The sequence below is a fragment of the Ovis canadensis genome, chromosome 22, assembly GCF_042477335.2.
Source record: "Ovis canadensis isolate MfBH-ARS-UI-01 breed Bighorn chromosome 22, ARS-UI_OviCan_v2, whole genome shotgun sequence".
NCBI lineage: Eukaryota > Metazoa > Chordata > Mammalia > Artiodactyla > Bovidae > Ovis > Ovis canadensis.
Window position 1 is genome coordinate 54,969,959 of NC_091266.1, and position 7,939 is coordinate 54,977,897.

The following is a 7,939-nucleotide window of genomic DNA, read 5'->3' on the forward strand; positions in this document are numbered from 1 at the left end:
TCCATTCTTTGCGACCTCTGTAGCCCGCCAGGATCCCCTGTGCATGGGATGTTCCAGGCAAGAATACTGGAATGGGGTTGCCATTTCCTCAGGGATCGAATCTGAGTCTCCTGTATTGGCAGGCGGATTCTTTACCACTTAGCCACCAGGGAAGCCCCAGGGACAATTGCTTTGCAAGTTTCGAAGATCTCTCCATCCGTTCACTCATCGGATAAGGTGATAAGAAGAGCAGGGGGTTTATAGAACCATGTTAAGGATTGACACCAGGCTGAGGAGTTTGGGCTTTGTCTTCTAGTACATAAAAAGCTATTCAAGGGATTTATTCTCTTAACTGGACCTGGGTACAGGACTGTATTTATCATAATGCAGTTCATCATGGATCTATGCCTCTAACAGCCTTAGTGGCTTAAAACGACAGGAATGTATTATCTTACAGTTCTGAACTGAGTTTCACTGGACTATAACCAAAGTATTGGCATGACTGGTAAAAAAAAAAAAATGGTTGCAAGAGATGAGGATGAATAGGTGGAGCAAATTAAAGCACATGTAACCGGAAGCAATGGCACCCACTCCAGTACTCTTGCCTGGAAAATCCCACGGCCGAGGAGCCTGGTGGGCTGCAGTCCATGGGGTCACTAAGAGTCAGACACAACTGAGCGACTTCACTTTCGCTTTTCACTTTCACACATTGGAGAAGGAAATGGCAACCCACTCTAGTGTTCTTGCCTGGAGAATCCCAGGGATGGGGGAGCCTGGTGGGCTGTCGTCTAAGGGGTCACATAGAGTCGGACCGGAGAAGGCAATGGCACCCCGCTCCAGTACTCTTGCCTGGAAAATCCCATGGACGGAGGAACCTGATAGGCTGCAGTCCATGGGGTCACTAAGAGTCTGACACAACTGAACAACTTCACTTTCACTTTTCACTTTCATGCATTGGAGAAGGAAATGGCAACCCACTTCAGTGTTCTTGCCTGGAGAATCCCAGGGACAGGGGAGCCTGGTGGGCTGCCGTCTATGGGGTCGCACAGAGTCGGACACGACTGAAGTGACTTAGCAGCAGTAGCAGCAGCAGAGTCAGACAGGACTGAAGCGACTTAGCAGCAGCAGGTGGAGCACAGGTCATTTTTACCCCAGTGGTGAAATTATTCTGTGTGGTATTGTAATGGTGGGTTCCAGAGTGTACAACACAGAGTGAATGCTATTCTGGACTATGAACTGTTAGTGAGTAATCATATGTCAACATTGGCCCATTGTGTGCAACAAATGTACCACATAAATGCAAGATAGTAGCAATAGGGGTGGAGAAGGAAATGGCAACCCACTCCATTGTTCTTGCCTGGAGAATCCCAGGGACCGGGGAGCCTGGTGGGCTTTCGTCTTTGGGGTCGCACAGAGTCGGACATGACTGAAGCGACTTAGCAGCAGCAGCAGCAGCAATAGGGAAAACTGTGTGGTAGAGAGAGGATGTATCGGAACTTTGTACTTTCTGCACCATTTTTCTATAACCTTCAGTTCAGTTCAGTGGCTCAGTCATGTCCAACTCTTTGCGACCTCATGAATCACAGCACGCCAGGCCTCCCTCTCCATCACCAACTCTCAGAGTTCACTCAAAGTCATGTCCATCAGGTCGGTGATGCCATCCAGCCATCTCACTCTCTGTCGTCCCCTTCTCCTCCTGCCCCCAATCCCTCCCAGCATCAGGGTCTTTTCCAGTGACTCAACTCTTCGCATGAGGTGGCCAAGTATTGGAATTTCAGCTTCAGCATCAGTCCTTCCAGTGAACACCCAGGACTGATCTCCTTCAGGATGGACTGGTTGGATCTCCTTGCAGTCCAAGGGACTCTCAAGAGTCTTCTCCAACACCACAGTTCAAAAGCATCAATTCTTCAGCACTCAGCTTTCTTCACAGTCCAACACTCACATCCATACATGACCACTGGAAAAACCATAGCCTTGACTAGATGGACCTTTGTTGGCAAAGTAATATCTCTGCTTTTTAATATGCTATCTAGGTTGGTCATAACTTTCCTTCCAAGGAGTAAGTGTCTTTTAATTTCATGGCTGCAGTCACCATCTGCAGTGATTTTGGAGCCCCCCAAAATAAAGTCTGACACTGTTTCCACTGTTTCCCCATCTATTTCCCATGAAGTGATGGACCTTAAAACTGCTCAGAAATAAAGTCTATTACAGAGTGGGAGAGGGGAAATGGTGTCTTTGTATCTTTTTGAGCTTTTTTCATATACTGTATGAAATTCATACACTACACTGTAAGATTCAGCCATATTGTATGTATTTAGTTCATTCATTTTCACTCTTGTATAAGATTCCAGCTGGTGAACGTACCAGATTTTGTCTGATTTCTCATGAATGGACATTTGAGTTTCTTCTAGGTTTTTGCTATTGTGAGCAATGCTGCTATGAACATTTTTGTATTCTTCTGTTACAGATTTACAAGAGCTCTCTTTGGTTTGTTTGAGTCTATATGTAAAAGTAGTTTTGTTGAATCATGGGGTAGCGAGTATTCAGTTTTAGAAGATAATGTCAAACGTTTTTTCCCAAGGGGATACACAGATTTGCACTATATAGGAGGTTTTATGAGTGGATCCATAACTTCTTCAACACTTGCTTTGTCAGACTTTTTACACTTGTCAATCAAAATGTTAGCTCAGTGTGGACTTAATTTGCATTTAATAATCAATAAGGTTGTCTCTTTATATTTCATAGCCATATGTTTCCTCTTCTGAAAAATGCCTGTTTACATCTTTTGTCCATTTCCCTATTAGGTTATATATGCTTTTTTTCATTGATTTTAAGGAATTCTTGATGCTGATCCTTTCTCAGTTATATATATTGCAAATATCTTCTCCCAGTTTATAAGCTGTCTCTTTAAATGCCTTTAATGAACAAAAGTGCTTAATTTTAAAAATTATTTATTCATTTATTTTTGGCAGTACCTAGTGGCTTCTGAGATCTTAGTTCCTGGACCAAGGATTAAACCCACACACTCAGCAGTGAAAGCACAGATTCCTAACCTTTAGACCACCAGGGAAGTCCCAAAAGTGCTTAATTTTAAAGCGGTCAAATCTGTTTGGAGCGTGTGTGTGTGTGTCTTGTTTAAGAAATATTTTCCTACCTCAACTTCTAAATCACAGATTCTAAAAGATATTCATCCATGGACTCTACTAAAAGTTTTTAAACTTAATATTTGAAATTTAAGTCATTAATCTACCTGGAGTTAAAATTTTATACAAATATAGGGTAGGGATCCAATTTCATATTCTTCCACATTTATAATCATTATTTTAAAGTTCCATTCATTGAACAGTTCCACACAGTGTTTCCCATTTGATCTGATATGCTCCTTGTGTCATCATGTAATTTGGGTCCTTAGAAGATCAAGAGAGGCATTGAAGGAAAATTTGTGAAGGGTGAAATAGAACAGGAATAGGCAAAAAATCCCATAATACATGTTGGACACGTGTGAAAAGGGAAGTGGGCAAGGAGGGTTGGCTAGGAATTGCCTCCAACTTGGTGCAACTCGGAGCTAATGTTGATGAGGTCACTGGAGACCCTTAGAGGAAAGTTTGCCTGTTAGTGGAGACCCATGTCAGACAGAAATGGCTCGACCCCTGTACCTCTGCTGTCTCAGCCCCCGGCTCAAAGCAGCCTTGGGCGAGAGCATGGTCTCTGCACGAATGCTGCAGTGGCTATAAAGTTGCTGTCTTCTAATCTGGGCGAGACCAAGAGGTTGTCCACTAACTGTGCTCCGAGCCCCGGTTCTCTTGGAGGGAATTTTGAGTAAGGTACCTTCATGGTTACCAGAGTCCTGTGCCAGAGTTTCTGACATGCACAGGTTTGTTTCTGGGCTCTCTAGTTTATGCTTGTTGTCAGTACAAAACTATTATCTTCATGAGAAGTTCGAATCATAGGGTTAGTCTTCCCCTTTCTGCTTTTCCCTAGAAGAATCCATCTATTCTCCGTCCCTCTGTCACTCGACCGTGTCCGACTCTTTGCAGTCCCTTGAACTGTAACCTGCCAGGTCCTCTGTCCCTGGGATTCTCCAGGCAAGAATACTGGATTGAGTAGCTGCTGCTGCTAAGTTGCTTCAGTCATGTCCAACTCTCTGCAACCCCATCCCTGGGGTTCTCCAGGCAAGAATACTGGATCGGTTAGAAAAAAAGAAAGTGAAGTTGCTCAGTAGTGTCCAACTCTTTGCGACCCCATGGACTGTAGCCTACCAGGCTCCTCTGTCCATGGGATTTTCCATGCAAGAATACTGGATCAGGTAGAGTAAGTTGCTATTTCTTACTCCAGGAGATCTTTCTGACCCAGGGATTGGGTCTCTTGTATCTTTACCACTGCACCACCAGGGTTCTCTTCCACATATGTTCCAAAGTTTTAAGTAGAGGAGTAGTATCAGGCCTATACTGGAGCAGGAAAACTCAAGCAGGTGTCTAGATTATCACAGGGATGAAAGATTTCAGGCTGAGCTTTTGGGCTAAATTTCAACAAGTAAGAGAAAAGGAATTACAAATTGAGTAGATTTAGGTTTTCCCAGTGGTCATGTATGGATGTGAGAGCTGGACTGTGAAGAAGGTTGAGCGCCGAAGAATTGATGCTTCTGAACTGTGGTGTTGGAGAAGACTCTTGAGAGTCCCTTGGCCCACAAGGAGATCTAACCAGTCCATTCTGAAGGAGATCAGCCCTGGGATTTCTCTGGAAGGAATGATGCAAAAGCTGAAACTCCAGTACTTTGGCCACCTCATGCGAAGAGTTGACTCATTGGAAAAGACCCTGATGCTGGGAGGGATTGGGGGCAGGAGGAGAAGGGGACGACAGAGGATGAGATGGCTGGATGGCATCACTGACTCGATGGACGTGAGTCTGAGTGAACTCCGGGAGTTGGTGATGGACAGGGAGGCCTGGTGTGCTGCGATTCGTGGGGTCGCAAAGAGTCAGACATGACTGAGCGACTGAACTGAACTGAACTGAGGCAGTAGAAATGAAAAAGACAAAGTTATGGATACAAGATAACAGGATGGCAGTAAGGTGGGAGAAGGGTAAAAAAAAAAAAAAAAGAAAAAAGCTAACTCCACGTGTTAATGGCTTGCCTATCTTCCCAGATGGTGAATTCTTTCACTGAGTCAGAAACACAGGAAGAGCAGGTTTTAGGGAAAATGCATTTGGTTTTGCTCTCAGTGATTGCACATGTATCTAAAGCTGCCCAGCATTCAAATGGATATGGAAGTCTAGAGCTCAGGGACCCAGACTAGCTACCCGAGTAAAAAATCTGTAGGTGTAACTGAGGTCTGAGGTGAGAGAAAGTGTCTCCTGGGGAGGGTATGGAAGGAGGGCTGAGAATATGAGAGGACAAAAACACATGACAAAAACCAAAGAAACAACCTTAAAAGATCAGTCAAGAGGAAAGGCTCCTACCCAAAACCCCCTTGGATGGATACTATGGAAAATGCCAGAAAAAGTAAATAAAGTAATAAGTGTTGGTGACGATGAGCAGAAATTGGGACCCTTGGGCCCTGTCAATGGGAATGTAAAATGGTGCAGCCACTGTGGAAAACAGTATGGCAGTTCCTCAAAATTAAAAACAGAATTACCATATGAGTCAAGAACTCCACTTTTGAATATATATCCCTGAGAAATTAAAAGTAGGATCTCAAAGAGAAACCATACACCCGTGTTCACAGCAGCATTACAACAGCCGAAAGGTGGAGGCAACACACGTGCCCACTGATGGATGGATGCATGAACAAAATGTGGCCTATACATGCAATGAAATTACTAATCAGCTTTAAAAAGGAAGGCGATTCCGACACATGCTACAACATGGATGAGCCTTGAAGGCATCCTGCTAAGTGGAATAAGCCAGTCACAAAGGGCAAATGTTGTATGGTTCCACTTACAAGAGGGGCCTAGAATAGTCGAATTCAGAGAGCAGGCAGAAGGGTGAGGGCTGGGGGTTTGGGGAGGACGCTGGTGTTTTATGGGCACAGAGTCTCAGTTTGAGATGATGAAAATGTGGCAGCAATGGATGGAGCTGATGGTTGTCTAAAATGAATGTGCTTAATGCTGCTGAGCCGTACACTTAAAAATGGCATCCAGGGTAAGCTTTGCTGTGTCTATTTTACTGTAATCTTTTAAAAAGAGTCTGAGAGAGATTTTTTCAAGAAGATGAAATGTAATTAATACCTAGTTTGTTCGCTCTTACTGAAAGGAGAACAAACAACTGAGACAGAATTGGGAGATAATGTAAATAAGTACATGAAAAACCAAGTGAACAGAAAAATAAGACATTTCCCAACTCCATGAAAAGGAAGTTACATTGGAGAGGAGAAGTAATTGTATTGTTTGGCTCAGCTGTGCATAACATTTACATGGTCATAATAATAAAGACACTGAAGATTGATTTAACCAAAATTATATTACAGCAAAATATGTGTTTGTATGGTAGATGAGGGGTGAAAGATAAATTCTTATCTTTTATGGCCGAAGTCAATAGATAATACCTAAAACTGAGGAACGGGAAATGGAAATATAGTCAGGCTATTTAAAGATAGGGAGTAAATACTGAAAATGGATGATTCTGGGAAGAGGAAATGGAAGAGGTTCCAGAATTTCTGGTTATAGATGTATATATGCATGTATTATATGTATAAATGTGTATACATAGATATGTGTGTATACACATTGATATTTTTAAAACTACGTAGATAGAGCTGATAAAAATTAGAATTCATCTACAAAGAAAATAAAGCATCAACATAGTTGCACCAATGGAAAAATTAACCTTCCCCTCCCCAATGCTAAGCCTTAGACCTAATAGGGTGCTGTAAATGATGAAAGGCCTTTACTTTTTGTAAAATCAAGCAACTAAAACATGTAGCAAAAGGCTGATTTAAATTAAAATCAGACAAATGAGGAACATAGACACGTTGAAAAACCAGCCCATAGCAATCTCAGCCTCTGCTGCGTGCAAAGTCATTTAGAAACAATTTCAAAAAGTCACCAACCTCTGATCTGATGAAAAGGGTCCTCAAGTCTGTGGTCTGTGACAGTGGGGACCAGGGTCTGTTAGGTACTCCAGAGTTCTTAACATGATGCTCTTTCCTATAGTCCTTCAACTCCCCCATCTCAGGTCTGTTAGATCAGGACCCTAACTTGAACACAATTATCAGTTAAGAGACTCTACCTTAATTTCTCACCTCTAACCACTTTGGAAAACAATCTGGCAGTTACTTATAAAATTAAACATAAAAATTACTATATGATCCAGCTATCCCACTCTGATTTATTTACTCAAGTGAAATGAAAGTTTATACCCACACAAAACATTTATCAGGAATGTTTATAGAGCTGTATTCATAGTCACCAAACACTGGACATATCTTGTGACAATTTTATGCCAACTTGGTTAGACAGCAGTGCCCAGTTGTTTGGCCATACATTAGTCCAGATGCTGCTATGGGGATATTTTTGTACATGTGGCTATCATTTACTGTTTACTAAGTAAAGGAGATTATCTTCAATAATGCAGGTGGGCCTCATTAAATCATTTGAAGGTCTAAAGAGCATCACTGACATTTCCCAGAGAAGAAGAAATTCTGCCTTGAAAATGTAGCATAGAAGTCCTGCCTGTGTCTCCAGACTGCTGGCCTACCCTTCAGATTTTGGACTTGTCTCACACTCATATGAACTAATTTCTCAGAATGAATTCTTTTTCTTGATAGACACAGATACAGATATTGATACAGATGATATAGATAGGCATAGATATATATATGCATCTATAGATGTATATATGCATGTATTATATGTATAAATATATATACATAGATATGTGTGTATACAGGCTTCCCTAGTGGCCCATATGGTAATCAATCTGCCTTCGATGTGGGAGACCTATGTTCAATTCCTGGGTCAGGAA